General features: G+C 42.8%; 1 protein-coding gene across 7 annotated transcripts in view; it reads right to left on the bottom strand.

Annotated features, from left to right (window-relative positions):
• The window catches only part of REV1 (REV1 DNA directed polymerase), a 65,501-nt gene that overhangs the window by 46,092 nt on the left and 2,213 nt on the right, over window positions 1-17,196 (bottom strand). The gene's annotated exons all lie outside the window — the stretch shown is intronic.

Raw genomic sequence — 17,196 nt, 5'->3', positions numbered from 1 at the left:
AAACAAAATAAGTTCAAGAAAAAAAAACATTCATGAAAATGTCATCTATGTTTTTAGATACTATAGGTATCAGCGTATGAACTCTTAAGAGACACCAGAATTTTAACTATTGATTACCCTTTCTCCTTCGTAATAAGGGGTGGCTACAGAAAGGACAGAAACTCTCTTAACTAGGAGTGACATGGAGAGGACAAGACACAATGGGCACAAGTTGCAGAAGGAGAGGTTTCATCTTGAGATAGGAAAGAAGTTTTTTACAGTGAGATCAATCACTGGAACAACCTCCTAGGAACATGGTACAGTCCTCATCACTGTAGGTTTTCAAGCTGCAACTGGACAGGGTGCTAGATAATCTAATCTAGGCTTCCCTATCCATGAAAGGCTGGACTAGATAGCCTTTTGAGGTCCCTTCCAATCAGGGCTTTTTTATGATTTTAAGTCTATCAAAGAAAATCTCATACAAAAATAAACCCCTACTCTGAAAAAAAAACAAACCAAACCAACAACCAAACCCCAAAACAAAGAACCTTCAAGAATGCATGAAATGCACACTGTAAGTCATCACAACATCAGTCTAACAAAGACGTTCTTTACTGCAATCATCAAGCTCTTGAGAAGACAAGACTTGATAGGCAGTTACACTGACCCCTATACAGTCAACCTCTTGCTTAAACTAATTCCTGATAAATTGAAGAGGGTAATTTTTTTCTGAAACCTTGAAAAACATTTAGTTTCTATTCAGGACACTGGGAGGTGACGAAGACCTGTAGTCTAAAAGCCATTATATCAGAACACCACAAACAATGGGGCCAACCAAAAACAGAATCATGGGTGTGTGCCTAGATTGGTTAAAACTAGGAATCAGAAAAGCAAAACAATTTTAGGTTGGTGTGTATCATACCAACTTTTCAAAAGTTGTCTTCTTAGACCCTGTGAAACTAGAGCAGTGAGGCAGTAATGCCTACTTAAAACATCTGATAATGATTTGCCATTTCCTTGGCAGAAGTGATTTCTGACTCAGCCAGTCCACTTACATTCCAAACACGTAAGTTATGAACATGGTACTCCAGCGACTAGTAGATGTGCTTGTCTCAGTTCTGGAGAGTTGTGGATTATTTCCTTAATGCCGATATGAAAACCTGGAAGATTATTTTTTCCCTCTTTAGTTCCAGGAACTGAATAGCAAACCAAAGTTTCCAGACTAAGGAGAATCCCCACTGCTGAAGACTTGTGTTTACAATGCAAATTTTTCCTGGAGAATGAAGATAACCTCTACAACTGCCTTGCTGAAACCTAATGAACAAATGACACTGAGAGACATCTTGCACAGGATATTTTAAATCAGAAGTCAAGCAAGACTTGAAACATGCTCACTAGTTCATGAAATAAGAAATCTAAGGATGATACCAGAGTGCATCTATAGGAATCACGACAAAGGGATTAGTAAGAGAAATGCTTTGTAAAGAACACCTGAAGCGGGAGGTGGAGGGGAGGGAGTGCAATCAAGACAATCAAGACAAGGGACTTACACATCCATCACAAGCTGGCCAATTTTACACAAGAATTAATCTTTCTTGTGATCATAGTATCTAACTTCTTCCAGAACAGTCTTCCCTCTTTTCACAAATTCAAGAGTGAAAGTAAACCATCATAGTTACTAGTATTCAGGTACCTCTTATAGCCTCAAAGACAAACTATAAAATGACCCTTAGCCCAGAGAAAAACTTTTAAAATAAAACTGAAATGCTTGTATTCCGGACCTGTGAAATACAAAGAAATCTTCAGCAATTAAAAAAAAAAAAAAATCCCAACAAACTCAAACTGCACAAAAGCCTGTAAAGGCAAAAACAGTATTCCTAGGAATATAACCCATTTTTTCAGCACAAGAGAAACAACCTTTCAAGAAAAAAAGGCAACTTAAGAATGCTTGTGACCAAAATTAACATATTTGGGGTCTACATCTCTTCCTAGGCCACATACATGTGGTAAAATATTACCATTCTAAAAAACAGGGTTCTTTACCTGAAATCCAAATTGCTATTGGGCGACCCTTTTAAAAACTGAAGCTAGAAGAGAAACTAGGGTTTTGATGCTTTGTACATAACTGGCATTTTTAGGAATACTCAATACAGCCCACTAGGAAAAGATATGTAACATCTGTTTGTGGACTGCTTCACAGGCCTGGCATTTTACTTCCAAACCCATCACCACTTAATCCTATTATTGAAGACTATTAATCAAAGCCTACAGATCAAGTAATGGAATGAAATGTTAAATCTACATCTTATGAATTCTATAAACATGTCTATGTGGATAGAAGAGCTGCACAGCAACTGAGGTTTTTAGACTACAGAACACGGAATGTTGATGCGAATTTGATGATACTTGTTTTAATCTCTCTGTAGTACACACAGTCTGATGCAGGAAAGTTATTTCTTTAAAATACTTTAAATTCAGGATGGTGTCGTTATATAACAAGTGGCTTTCTGTTATCTTGGACAGGTGGGATAACACAAGTAACAGAAAAACCCAGACCAAACCCCCAGGTGTTTGTGGGGAAAAATGCTTGGGAGCACAGAATACAGATCTCAAGGACCCTGTAAGAAGCGAACATGGATCATGATGGACGTTTTAATTACAGGTCAGTATTAATCCTGCCCAAACCTGAGTTCTCTCTGCCATACTCCCTAGATTCCCTTTTCTATGTATATTGTATAAAGACATTTCTATTGCATCTTCAAGTAGCCAACTTTAATCTGGCAGAATATACACATTATGGCTCTGCACTACACAAAAGCGTATGAACTATTCCCAAAACCAAAATAGGTTGCACTGTGACTCAACAAATAATCCTCCCACACTTGTGTCTAAATACATGGCAGAAGTAACATCTAATCCAGATAATCCAGTTTCAGGTAGCTGAAAGCTGAGTGAAAGTATAAAACACTGTAACAGTTATTTTGCATTTCCGGTCAGAGTGAACATGCAGTCAATGTCCTTGACTTAATTAACATACTCAAACACCACAAACCTTATTCTTGAAGGTGTAACTTCTAACTGCTAATGGAAGTATGGATATCTTGGGCCACTGCTAATGAGTATCAGAATCTTTTGCTTGAACTGTAGACTGAATCCATCCCAGCTCAACAGGGCTTAAAAGTTGTTTCCATCAAGTGGGTATTTTGCGGCCTGTCGAGTTTCACGCATCTATGTTCCAGCTCCCACATCAAACTTGCCACTCTACTTGGCACTAGTTTGCAAGCACTTTGAGGAAAGAGTTGTCTTACATGCTTACACATTTCTCAGCACACGAGAGTCCTATTCTTGACTGGGTCTTCTGGAAAAGAGCTGTGGCTACAGGGTCTAAAAACTGCTCTCTACCACCTACTGAAAGGTTCAGAATCCAGCAAAACAACATAAAAAAAGTTTGAAAGCTGTTTTTTTTTTTTTTTTTTTAAGATACTGTATTTTTAAATCCCTGTGATTTTACAATCTTCAGAGTTAATGCTACCATTCCATATTAAGATAAACTAATTAGTATTTCTCAAAGCAACCTTTTATTCTAGGTGGGAAATGAACTCCCAGGGTGAATGAAGTTTCAGAAGACGGTTGAGCCAACTTGGTAGCAGACTGCCACCAAAATGATGATTCTGTTCTTCAATCTCTGCTGGCCTAACAGACTTTATTCCTTCTTCCTAACTTCTACGCTACCTCCAAACTCTTACAACCCCTAGGTTCATACTGGTGCTATGTGCAATTCAGCTCACTAAATCAACAGAAAATCAACACTACGTTATGGATTAGTTTCCTGCCAGTTCAGCAAGCTGAACCGACTCACAAAAGCATCAGACAAATCCAAAGCATATTTTTTTCCATAGGGTAAGAGCTTTCAAAAAAAGCTATGGTGGAACAGCTTGCCTTATTAGGCCACATGTGCCCATATGATAATCACTCCTAATTACAAGCATTTGATGCCTAATGTTACAGGGTCAACCATCAAGTTGTTTTGCAGCTCAATATTTGATGATATTTTAAATAGAATTAGCTGAAGGACACCTGGAACATACCTGTCCCCAGAAACACCCACCATAACCCTCATCTCCTGTGAGTAAACCTAAGTATATAAACTAGGGTAGAACAATCATTAAAATCTTGGACAAATGAGACACAAAACTGTTTGTATGAAAAATTCAGAAATAATATTTTTCTAAAATATGAACATCCAAGGCATTTGCTAGAAAGGTGACATACCACACAATTTTCATAAAGCATGTAAAAAATCCAAGTCCTTCTGAATCAACTCCTTGTATGTAGATGACTATTCTAAAACTCTCTTCTGTGCATGTCCTGTTTTCAGCTGCAAGATATTTTTCTTCCTAGTAGCTGCTGCAGTACTGTGTTTTGGCTTCAGTCTGAGAATAATGCTGATAATACACCAATGTTTTTAGTTGTTGCTAAGGAGTGTTTACCCTGATCAAGGACTTTTCAGTCTCTCATGCCTTGCCAGTGAGGAGAAGCACAACAAGCCAGGAGAGAGCAACATCAGGACACCTGACCTAAACTAGCCAAAGGAGCATTTCATACCACAGCACATCATGCAGATCACTGCTTGAGTCAGGCTGGGTATCAGTCAGCAGGTGGTGAGTAATTGTATTATGTATCACTTGTGTTTTTTGAGCTTTCATGTCTTCTCGTTTCCTATTATTATTATTGTTGCTATTCTTTCTATTATCGCTATATTTTACTTTATTTTAGTTACTACACTATTCTTGTCTCAACCCGTGGGGTTTACATTCTTTCAATTATCCTCCCCATCCTGCCCTGAGTGGGGTATACGGGGAAGGTGACTGCATGGTGCTGAGTCACTGGACTGATCTAAACCACAACAGCACATTTGAGCTTGACAGCAAAGAAGTGATGCCCTGACCTTCAGTTCAATCACCCCCAAAAAAACGCAGCAACTCTTCGCTAAACTAATTCAGTTTCCGAACTATTTTTTGCAACTCAAAATGTTTTTTATTTCAGATCAGTTTACTTTAACAACAACTAAATACTTTACATACAAGTAACAATTAAGAAATAAACATGTCTTTTGCTGGCAAATCATCACAATGACCTAAAGCAGTTGTACAGCAGGTAACCATATGAGTGAGAGCTGCACAGGCTTACACCACCACAAGTGTTTAGACCTTTTCACAACTGACTTGGGAGTCCTGGACATATGACTGTTTTAATCATCACGAAGAACCATGTCTTGGGTTCAGCAGTAGCAGTCATCTTTCTTGGTCAGAGTAAACATTACTTAACAACAGCTAAAACCATCAGTGTTATCAGCATTGTTCCCAAGCTGAAAGTCAAAACCACAGCACTGCACTAGCTACTAAAAAGGAGAAAAATGACTGCTACTGCTGAACCCAGGACAAACCATAAGCATGAGGTACAGAGAACCGCATCACTGCACACTCTGCACCAGCTTCAAGCAATCTGTTTTCAAGAAGATACGCTTTTTGCCTTTATACATGGAATTTAAGGTAGTTCTTTGAAAAATAGCAAGCCAGATTCAATTTGAGTCCAACTGTCAATGTTTCATTCCCCTCTAGGAGTAACACTCAATAGCAGCTACAGTCCATTTAAAGCTTGTCACAAGCAGTGGTTTAACTTGGTTGAATTTTTCTTCTTCTCTGTCATGGTTTAACCCTAGCCAGCAACTAAGTACCATGCAGCTACCCACTCACCCCCTGCCCCACGTGGGATGAAAAGAGGATCAGAAAAAGGTGAGACCTGTGGGTTAAAAACAGTTTAATAATTGAGGTAAAATATAACAACAATAATAATAAAATGGGAGAGAGAGAAATAAAACCCAATAAACACAAGTGATGCACAACACAATTGCTCACCACCTGCTGAACAATGCCCACCCTGACCCTAGCAGTGATCCATGGCTCCTGGCCAACTCTCCCTGGTTTACATACTGGGCATGATGTTCTGTGGTATGGAATCCTATCCCTTCGGCTAGTTTGGGTCAGCTGTCCTGGCTGTGGTCCCAGCTTCCTGTGCCTGTCTTCACTGGCAGAGCACAGGAAACTGAAAAGCCTTTGGCTTAGAGTAAGCACCATTTAGCAACAACTAAAACACTGGTGTGTTATCAACATTATTCTCACACTAAATCCAAAACATAGCACTATACCAGCTACTAAGAAGAAAATTAACTTTACCCCAGCCAAAAGCAGGACATGCTCACAGAAGTCTGGCATCAGTTTCAACATTTCTGCATTTTCAGAGGAGCTCCTCAGCGATGAGTGGCTCTTCTTCACAAATTTTCATTGCTATATTTAGCTATGTAGCTCAATTCACCTTTTAATTTTAATTTCATACTTTTAAGTATGAAATCTTTAATGCAACTGTTCTTACTGTCACAATACACCGGTATTTTTCTGTGGACTTTGACAACTGGCTTCATTATTTCTCTTCTGCACTTACATTGTTTTGAAGCTTTAACCACAAGAGGATTTTGAACACTCGCAACCTTTATGCTAGCTTCTAAATGCCTAGATTCCACAATAAAAGCCTTTAAATAGGATCAGGATAAGAAATATAGCTTGTGGAGCCAGGACACTCAATATCAACATACTGAATGGATTGTAAATCACCAAAAGGGAATTCTCTTTCTTGGATTTAAGGATGTGAAACAATAAACAAGATGAGTATATGAATTGCATAGTATTCCTTCAAGCCCCTATGTTTAGTTGTCCATAATGCTTGAGAACAGATACCTGTATTACTCTTTTCTTTGAAAAGGAAGAGTGGGATGTTCATTTTTTTACCTAATACATCCACAGAACTTGTTCAGGAACTTTTCAGTTTGTGCATTCTTCAGTCTGATGACAACCTGGTCCCACAACTCCTGCTTTACACAAGAGGCCCATGGTGGGGTGTAGGTGAAGCAGGTGGCAGGTAGCACAAGCAAACCATGATCCCTCCTCCCATTTAATGAGTTGCTGCTGCTGAACAATTTAGGACTTCCTGAAGGAAGTATCTTTGTGAAGCTAAACTTTAACAAAGGTGGAGAAGTGGGTAACTGGAGGTATAATTGCTTGAAAACAAGTAACTGGGAAAATCATGAGGTGATTAAAGCAAGAAATCTGAATGCTCTGAATGTGTTAACATCAAATTCAGAAGAACTGTGCTGGTGAAAACCTCTGACATACACTGTCATCAGCCTTCACAGATTCCCTAGACTTTATGCCAGCAGACTGATGCTATCTTGTCCCCAGGGACTTGATTGATTCTATGTATTTGCTTGGATAAACATGTCTGCAGATATATATGTGTATGTGTGTGCATACATGTGCATGTATATACACAACAAACTTATCTTTGCTACTGACCAATTTGATTGCTCAGTACCCATATTATCCACTATGGCAATGGAAAATAGCATGGAAATAAATCCACTTTTTGGACCAATGCACTAACTAATTTAATGAGAAGGCACCACTTCTTCTCTACAAGCTGGATTTTGGTTTGTTTTTTTTTTTTTCTTCTTCTCAGAAGTGCCCAAGGCAGTTGTGCTTTATGCTCAAGTCAATGTCATCAGTACCCTGAGCAGGTGCTGAAGAGGCCAGGCTTTTCAGGGAAAAAGAGAGATAAGACAGCCACTTTTCAGAATCTCAAGTGGTAGTTGATGTCAGATCCTATGGAGGACCTTCTCCCTACTCACATATGGACAGCACTACATGCAAGCAGCAGCAGAACTCATAACACTCAAGTAACTTTACCAGCAGAAGTACTGATGACTACAGATTCAGTATTTAATTAGGCAGATTTTCCATTAATAGCAGCTTTTGAATGATATTACTTAATTCCAACTGACACTGCATAGTCAAGTTTCCAAATGTTTTCCTGGATTTGCCTTTGAAACTCCCAAAGGTGTAAAATGTTTTTTGAAATAAAATCTTCACAAGATACGGCTTCTATGCTTACCCTTGAAGTTTTAAGTTTCTACTCAAATCTTCTACATCTTTCGTTAGTGCATGGATATTACTTTTATCATCAACTCAGACCAACATGAGTAGGAGTAATCAGATGAAAACAGTAAGTGGAGAGATCAAAAAAAAGTGAAGTATTTAAATATTTTTTCGTCTATTGCCTAGTTTATTTGTGGATTCTCTGACAGGACACCAAGAATGCTACAAGTCCATATTTTTGAAAAACAGTAACAAACTACAGGAACTCAGAATATAAAGGCAAAGTATGCCAGTACGTTTATTTCTTCACTATTACTTAGGCAATCTCTTGATCTGATCCATTACATTCTCAAGTTTCCTCCCAGATTCATAGGAAAGTGGAACATAGATCACAGTGTTTCTGTGTTTTCTAGAAAACACTTTCTAAGTCCTTAGGACAAAACAAAAATGCTCTAATTCTTTAGGATCCCTGAATAAAACTCAAATCTGAATTCCATTCTTGGCCTCAAATGGCCTCGATTGCTCTCAGCCCGGCACCACTCACTGGGAGTGAGTGAACAAGCTGGCTGGCCAGGGTTTAAACCCCGACGGTTCTTTTGGTGCCCAACGTGGGGCATGAGGGGTTGAGATAATGAAAGATTTGCCCAGATTAATAGTCACCTGTCACAATGCTGATTTATTGGCTCTCAAGGTTGTTCCTCTTGATCTCACAGTTTCAGTATATCGTATCTTACGTCCATCCGGTATTTGCTGTATTAGTGTTTTTCAAGTGTGGGGCTTGGGCTAAGGTTTTTATCTCATTGTACTTCATGGTAATGACTTGTAATACAATAGAATCATTGATCATGAAACTGATCTGGCTTATGTTCCCAGTGTGGTCACCACCTTTATACTTTGGGAGGTATATAACAGAAGTGCTTAGCAATTCCACATCTTTTTTCTCCTTCTCAGGTGCTCAACCTGGGAAGGAGACATCCTTTTACCCTCCCAGTCCTCCCCCCAGACCATTTACATTTGAGAGTTTTGAGGTTTTTGAATGGCCTTTTAATGCTGTTGAGACTTGTTTGCTGATCGTGATGGGAATCACCATGCTAGCACGCATACAGAGTGTGTTTTGCCCACGACTGATTTCAAGAGTTAAGCAGAGTCAGGTTTGGGTCTTGTCTGGGGTCAAACGACGATGTAGGAGGACCAAGAGATTTTCCCTGAGGCTGGACAGTCATGAGTGGCAGGGTGTGTGGGATAGTATGGGCAAGTATCTAGGTCAGTGGGCCCCTCCAGTACTTTGGAATTTCACTACCGAACAACTGCAAAATCCAGAAGAATTAGTAAAACACTTAAATGAGGTGTGTGGTCATTCTGACAAATCATGGCAACGTGCTGCGGCTTGGGCTATGCTTACAGGGCCTTGTTCAACACTATCCAGCACCTTCAAAAGGAAAAGAATGTCGGTGGATCTGAGGGCAACGCAACAGTCAGTGCAGCTACTCCAGCTCCAAGCACAGCAGCTTCACCACCCCCAGCAACAAGTACAGTCACTACTCAAACTTTGGCTGCAATGAACAGCGCAGCTACCCCAGTGGCAAGTACAGCAGCTGCTCAAACTTCAACCGCAACAGACAGCGCGGTTACCCCAGCTCCAAGCACAGCAGCTGCACCACCCCCAGCAACAAGTACAGTCGCTACTCAAACCACAATGATAATTACTGCAGCCAAAACAGAGGACCAATTCGTACCAATATCGGTTGCCCCTGTACACAAGAGAAAAAGCAAAAAAGAGGCAAGAAGGGTGAAGCGAGACGAAGAAACAATGTATTCACCACCCGGTCTAGCATCTGATCAGGAGTCATCATCACATGACGAAGAAGAAGAAGAAGAGGTAACTTCTCGATCTTGGATTTCAACCGAGCTACGGAATATGCGAAAAGATTTTATCCGTCAACCAGGGGAGTACATCATCACCTGGTTACTTCAATGCTGGGACAATGGGGCCAATGGTCACGAACTAGAAGGTACAGAAGCCAAGCAGCTGGGATCACTTGCTAGAGAAGGGGGAATTGACAAAGCAATTGCAAGAGAGAAAATGTCCCTCAGCCTTTGGAGGCGGCTCTTGGCAGCTGTGAACGAAAGGTTTCCATACAAGGATGATGTTATGAGTCATTCAGCCAAGTGGACTACTACAGATAAAGGCATCCAGTCTCTGAGGGAATCGGCCATTGTAGAGATGATCTATCACATCAAGCCGAATAACGGGGATACACCCATAGATCCAGATGAAGTTGAATGTACACGACCCATGTGGCAAAAACTTACACGGAATGCACCGTCATCATATGCCCATTCATTGGCAACAGTAACCTGGAATGACATAGTACCACTAACAGTGGATGAAATGGTTCATAAAGTCTGAGAGTTCGAAGACAATCTCACTCCTTCCATCATCTCAGCTGTGGAAAAACTGTTCCAGGACCTCAGACAATTGAGGGATGATCTATCTGATTTATCCAGCTCCTCACGTGTACCAACACACGTCTCAGCTATTAACAAAAGGTGTCCTATTGTTTAAGAGAGGAGATACAGGAGGTATACGCCACGGGCTACCCTATGGTTTACACCTGCGGGATCATGGAGAAGACATGACAAAGTGGGATGGAAAACCTACTTCAGCTTTGGAGGAACGGGTGAGTGAATTGAAGAGGGGAGCAAGGGCCAAGACTGATCATCCCATGAGAGCTACAGCTTCAGTCTCTGGTGAGCAGTTTCCCAGATGGAGTGGAAGAGCTGATTTTACTCCAGCTCCTGTGATAACGAAGAATAATCCCTTTTACCACGACTTAAGTGTCCAATGCTGTGATGACCATTAGAGGGGCCCTGCCTCCAGCCAGGTGGAGGTAGGGGACAATCGGATTTACTGGACTGTGTGGGTCAGATGGCCTGGCACATCAGTCCCACAGAAGTATAAGGCTCTAGTAGATACTGGTGCACAGTGTACCCTGATGCCATCAAGCTGTCAAGGGGTGGAACCCATCTATATTTCTGGAGTGACAGGAGGATCCCAAGAGTTGACTGTGCTGGAGGCTGAAATCAGCCTGACTGGGAGGGAATGGCAAAAGCACCCTATTGTGACTGGTCCAGAGGCTCCATGCATCCTCGGCATAGACTACCTCAAGAGAGGGTACTTCAAAGACCCAAAAGGGTACCGGTGGGCTTTTGGTATTGCTGCTTTGGAGACTGAGGAAATGGAGCAGCTGTCCACCTTGCCTGGCCTCTCAGAGGATCCTTCTGTTGTGGGGTTGCTGAAAGTCTAAGAACAACAAGTGCCAATTGCGACCACAACAGTGCAACGGCGGCAATACCGCACCAACCGAGACTCCCTGATTCCCATCTATCAGCTGATCCGTAGACTGGAGAGTCAGGGGGTGATCAGCAGGACCCGCTCGCCCTTTAATAGCCCCATATGGCCAGTGCAAAAGTCTAATGGAGAATGGAGACTAACAGTAGACTATCGTGGCCTGAATGAAGTCACACCACCATTGAGGGCTGCCGTACCGGACATGCTAGAACTTCAGTATGAACTAGAGTCAAAGGCAGCCAAGTGGTATGCCACGATTGATATTGCCAATGCATTTTTCTCCATTCCTTTGGCAGCAGAGTGCAGGCCACAGTTTGCTTTTACTTGGAGGGGTGTCCAGTTCACTTGGAACCGACTGCCCCAGGGGTGGAAACACAGCCCTACCATTTGCCACGGACTGATCCAGACTGCACTGGAACAGGGGCAAGCTCCAGAACACCTGCAATACATTGATGACATTATCATGTGGGGCGATACAGCGGAAGAAGTCTTTGAGAAAGGGAGGAAAATAATCCAAATCCTGCTGAAAGCTGGTTTTGCCATAAAACGGAGTAAGGTCAAGGGACCTGCACAGGAGATTCAATTTTTGGGAATAAAATGGCAAGATGGACGTAGACAGATCCCCACGGATGTGATCAAGAAGATAACAGCAATGTCTCCACCAACTAATAAGAAAGAGACGCAAGCTTTCTTGGGTGCTGTGGAGTTCTGGAGAATGCACATCCCAAATTACAGTTTGATTGTAAGCCCTCTCTATCATGTGACCCGGAAGAAGAATGATTTTAAATGGGGCCCTGAGCAACAACAAGCCTTTGAGCAAATTATACGCGAGATAGTTCATGCAGTAGCCCTTGGACCTGTCCGGACAGGGCCAGATGTAAAAAATGTACTGTACACTGCAGCTGGGGAGAATGGTCCTATCTGGAGCCTCTGACAGAAAGCTCCGGGGGAGACTCGAGGTCAACCCCTTGGCTTTTGGAGTCGGGGATACAAAGGATCTGAGGCCAGCTATACCCCAACTGAGAAAGAGATACTGGCAGCCTATGAAGGGGTTCGAGCTGCTTCAGAAGTGATTGGCACTGAAGCACAGCTCCTCCTGCCACCCCGGTTGCCCGTGCTGGGCTGGATGTTCCAAGGCAGGGTCTCCTCTACACATCATGCAACTGATGCTACATGGAGTAAATGGGCTGCACTAATTACACAACGAACTCGAATAGGAAATCTCAGTCGTCCAGGTATTCTAGAAGTCATCATGGACTGGCCAGAGGGCAAAGATTTCGGAATGTCACCAGAGGAGGAGGTGGTGCGCGCTGAAGAGGCCCCACCATGTAATAAACTGTCAGAAAGTGAAAAGCAGTATGCCTTGTTTACTGATGGCTCTTGTCGTGTTGTGGGAAAGCATCGGAGATGGAAGGCAGCTGTATGGAGTCCTGGATGACAAGTTGCAGAAACTGCTAAAGGAGAGGGTGAATCGAGTCAGTTTGCCGAGGTGAAAGCCGTCCAGCTGGCCCTGGACATTGCTGAACGAGAAAAGTGGCCAGTACTTTATCTCTATACTGACTCATGGATGGTGGCAAATGCCCTGTGGGGGTGGTTGAAGCAATGGAAGCAGAGCAACTGGCAACGCAGAGGTAAACCCATCTGGGCTGCTGCACTGTGGAAAGATACTGCTGCCCGGGTGCAGAACCTGGTGGTGAAGGTACGTCATGTAGATGCCCATGTACCCAAGAGTCGGGCCACTGAGGAACACCAGAACAACCAACAAGTGGATAAAGCGGCTAAGATTGAAGTGGCTCAGATGGACTTAGATTGGCAACATAAAGGTGAATTATTTTTGGCCCGGTGGGCCCATGACACTTCAGGCCATCAGGGCAGAGATGTAACATACAGATGGGCCCGTGATCGAGGGGTGGACTTAACAATGGACACTATTGCCCAGGTTATTCATGAGTGTGAAACATGTGCTGCAATTAAACAAGCCAAGCGGTTAAAGCCTCTCTGGTATGGAGGACGATGGTTGAAGTATAAATATGGGGAGGCCTGGCAGATTGACTATATCACACTGCCACCAACCCGCCAAGGCAAGCGCCATGTGCTTACCATGGTGGAAGCAACCACCGGGTGGCTGGAAACATACGCTGCGCCCCATGCCACTGCCCGGAACACTATCCTGGGCCTTGAGAAACAGATTTTGTGGCGACACAACACCCCAGTGAGAATTGAGTCAGACAATGGGACTCATTTCCGAAATAACCTTATAGATATTTGGGCCAAAGAGCATGGCATTGAGTGGGTATATCACATCCCCTACCATGCACCAGCCTCTGGGAAAATCGAACGGTACAATGGGCTGTTAAAAACTACACTGAGAGCAATGGGTGGGGGAACTTTCAAGCACTGGGATACACACTTACCAAAGGCCACCTGGTTGGTCAACACCAGAGGATCTGCCAACAGGACTGGCTCAGCCCAGTCAGAACTTTTACATATTGTAGAGGGGGACAAAGTTCTCGTGGTGCATATGAAGAATTTGCTGGGGAAGACAGTCTGGGTTATTCCTGCTTCAGGTAAAGGCAAACCCATTCGTGGGATTGCTTTTGCTCAGGGACCTGGATATACTTGGTGAGTAATGCGGGAAAATGGGGAAGTCCGATGTATACCTCAAGGGGATTTGATTTTAGGGGAGAACAGCCAATGAACTTAATCGTATGCTGTTGCCTGCTGTGTAATACTTTTATAGCCCATCAACTAGATGTCTCCAGGTCACCAGCGACTAGCCCTGACTTCCCTCCAACCATCATCCCAACAGAGAATGAACTTTGATAGAATCGGATGAGTTCCGCAGTAAAGGAATGACCAGCAGCAGCAGGCAATGATCCAGTACTGCACACAGCCTTTCCTGCCCTGAAAGATTGTTACAAGAGATGGAACCTGACATCATGGACCGAATGGACTCGGCAGCATTACAGGGATTGGTCCATGCACTAAGAAAATGATCTCTTTCTCTTGGTCTGTGGTATATGGATGTCTATATGTGGGAGAGCGATGGTGTATTGAAAATGTGGGATCTGAGCATGACGTGAATGGTATGGAATAAGGGGTGGATAATGTCCTGGGTTCAGCAGTAGCAGTCATGTTTCTCCTTCGTGGTAGCTGGTGCAGTACTGTGTTTTGACTTCCAGCCTGGGAACGGTGCTGGTGATACCGATGTTTTCGGTTGTTGCTAAGTGATGTTTATGCTGACCAAGGACTTTGTGAGGCTCATGCTCTGCCAGGGAGGAGGGGAAGCCGTGAGGAAGCAGAGACGGGGCGCCTGACCCAGGCTAGCCAAAGAGGTATTCCATACCACAGCACGTCATGCCTGGGGTGGGGGGTAACTGGGAGTTATCTGGAAGGACATGGGCTTCCGGGTGGGACTCGTTTCTTGGCCGGTGGTATTGTATTCTCTTCCGTTGTTATTTTCTCTTATCGTTGTTGTTGGTAGTAAAGGTGGTGATTTGTGTTGTACATCGGTTGTTGGACTGTTCTTGTCTCAACCCGTGGGAGTTGCACTCTTTTGATCCTCCTCCCCGTTCCTCCGGGAGCGGGGAAGGGGAGAGCCCCGGGGGAGGAGAGGCCCTCGATTGCTCTCAACCCGGCACCACTTACTGGGAGTGAGTGAACAAGCTGTCTGGCTAGGGTTTAAACCATGACAACTGAAACCTGACAAACAAATGCTAGCAACAGTCCCCAAGATCCTGCCAAAATCCACTGCATACCTCAGCCTGCCAGAATACTGTTCATCTCTAGGTCAATGTGGAAAAACCTTAGAGGAGCTCTCAACCCTACTCTGCACAGCTTCAGCACTGCTTTCAAGTTTTGGCATTCAAATCAATCTACCTGCATTTTCAGTAATTATTCTGCAAGCTACCTGAACAGCGCCTTTTCCAATGAAAAATTATTTTTCTCTGTTTCAGGATTATTTATTTCATAAATCAAGGTCTGTAGATAAGGGGTAATGGGTTTAAACTTAAACAGAAGAAGTTCAGGTTAGATATAAGGATATATAGATGTAAGTTCTTTACTGTGAGGGTGGTTAGGCACTGGAATGGGTTGTCTAAGGAAGCTGTGAATGCTCCATCCCTAGCGGTGTTCAAGGCTGGGATGGACAGAGCCTTGGGTGACACAGTTTAGTGGGAGGTGTCCTTGTCCATGGCAGTGGGTTTGGAACTAGATGATCTTAAGGTCCTTTCCAACCCTAACTATTCTACGATTCTATAATTCAAGCAAATCAAATGAGAAGTTTACAGCCAGTAACTCACTTATGCTGGGATTTGGTTGAAGTATTTAGAGGGTGCTGGGAACAGAAAGCAAAACCAACACAGAAGAATAAACCATAATATGGCTAAGCTTTACTTATGCAAGAAGCTAAATTTCAAACCACCAGCTTCAGCACTATTACACAGGTAGAATACCAGCTGGGAGACCTGAAGCCTTGAGAGAGGAAAGAAGCACTCATTCCCCAACCCCCAGTTAACAAAATACGACTTTCACCAAAAGCTAACACTGAAATTCAGAGGCTATGGTCTGCTTATGTGTTTACAGCAAAGAATATGGAAGAGACATCAATCTTTTCTATGGATATAACAAACTAAAAGTATCTCCTAAGTGAATTTCATGGTCACAGATTCCTTAACTACAGAAGCAGCAGGCCTTCAGTTTCTGTTGAAAATACAAGCCACAGGAATGGAAGTTATCATCACAACCCAGGATTTAAAGCTGTTGTACACACTCCCCTTTCTTCCACTGAAGAATGAGAAAGAAGTGTTTCCTAATTCTGACTTTTATCTTAGGAGCGCCAGTTACTTCACAAGGAATACAGAAGTGGTGGGACCACAGACATCAGAGGCCCCCTCCCTAAAAAATTTGTGCCTCCAATTAAAACACTGCCTGGTTTCCACAACAGAGCAGAAACACACAAATTTCTCCCTTAAAAAAAGACACTTCCACAAGAATTCTATATTACACATTTGCTTGAGAATTCCTCACTCTTTTTTTGCATCTAGTTAAATTCGCACTCTTCCTTTCAACTTTATCATTCCATGGCCACTCTCATTTCCATTTGCTTCCAGTTCTTCCCCATTTTGCTATGCTTAGGTAAACACACAGCACTATCATTAAATTAATCTACATTGTATTCTTCAGGGAGGGTTTCAACATTTGGATATTTAGCTCCCTTGTGATACCTGTACCCGGCAAAGATACTGCTAAGAGCTGACAGAGATCTCAGTGACAATAATATACACCTTTAATTAAAATAGAAAGTGTTCATTCTTCATGAAAAAAATAAAATCATTTCAGGCTAAGGAAGCTGCGGCTGTTCAGCCTGGAGAAGAGAAGGCTGCACGGAGACCTCATAGCAGCCTTCCAGTATCGGAAGGGGGACTATAGGGATGCTGGGGAGGGACTCTTCATTAGAGACTGTAGTGATAGGACAAGGGGTAACGGGTTAAAACTTAAACAGGGGAAGTTTAGATTGGATATAAGGAGGAAGTTCTTCACTGAAAGGGTGGTGAGGCACTGGAATGGGTTGCCCAGGGAGGTTGTGAATGCTCCATCCCTGGCAGTGTTCAAGACCAGGTTGGACAAGGCCTTGGGTGATATGATTTAGCGTGAGGTGTCCCTGCCCATGGCAGGGGAGTTGGAACTAGATGATCTTAAGGTCCTTTCCAACCCTAACTATTCTATGATTCTATGAAATAAGCTCTAGATAAGAAATTAAATGGTGAAAGCATGGTAAAAGCCATGGCAGGGTCAGACAAGTTATGCTTTTCCTGCTTGTCCTGAACAACTGATTTATTAAGAAAAAAGGTCTCTGTAATCACAGTAATTTATTTC

The sequence above is a fragment of the Pezoporus wallicus genome, unplaced genomic scaffold, assembly GCF_028554395.1.
Source record: "Pezoporus wallicus isolate ANWC-B61680 ecotype Strahan unplaced genomic scaffold, APGP_CSIRO_Pwel_v1 contig_5785, whole genome shotgun sequence".
Taxonomy (NCBI): domain Eukaryota; kingdom Metazoa; phylum Chordata; class Aves; order Psittaciformes; family Psittacidae; genus Pezoporus; species Pezoporus wallicus.
This window is presented reverse-complemented; position numbering and strand designations above follow the sequence as displayed.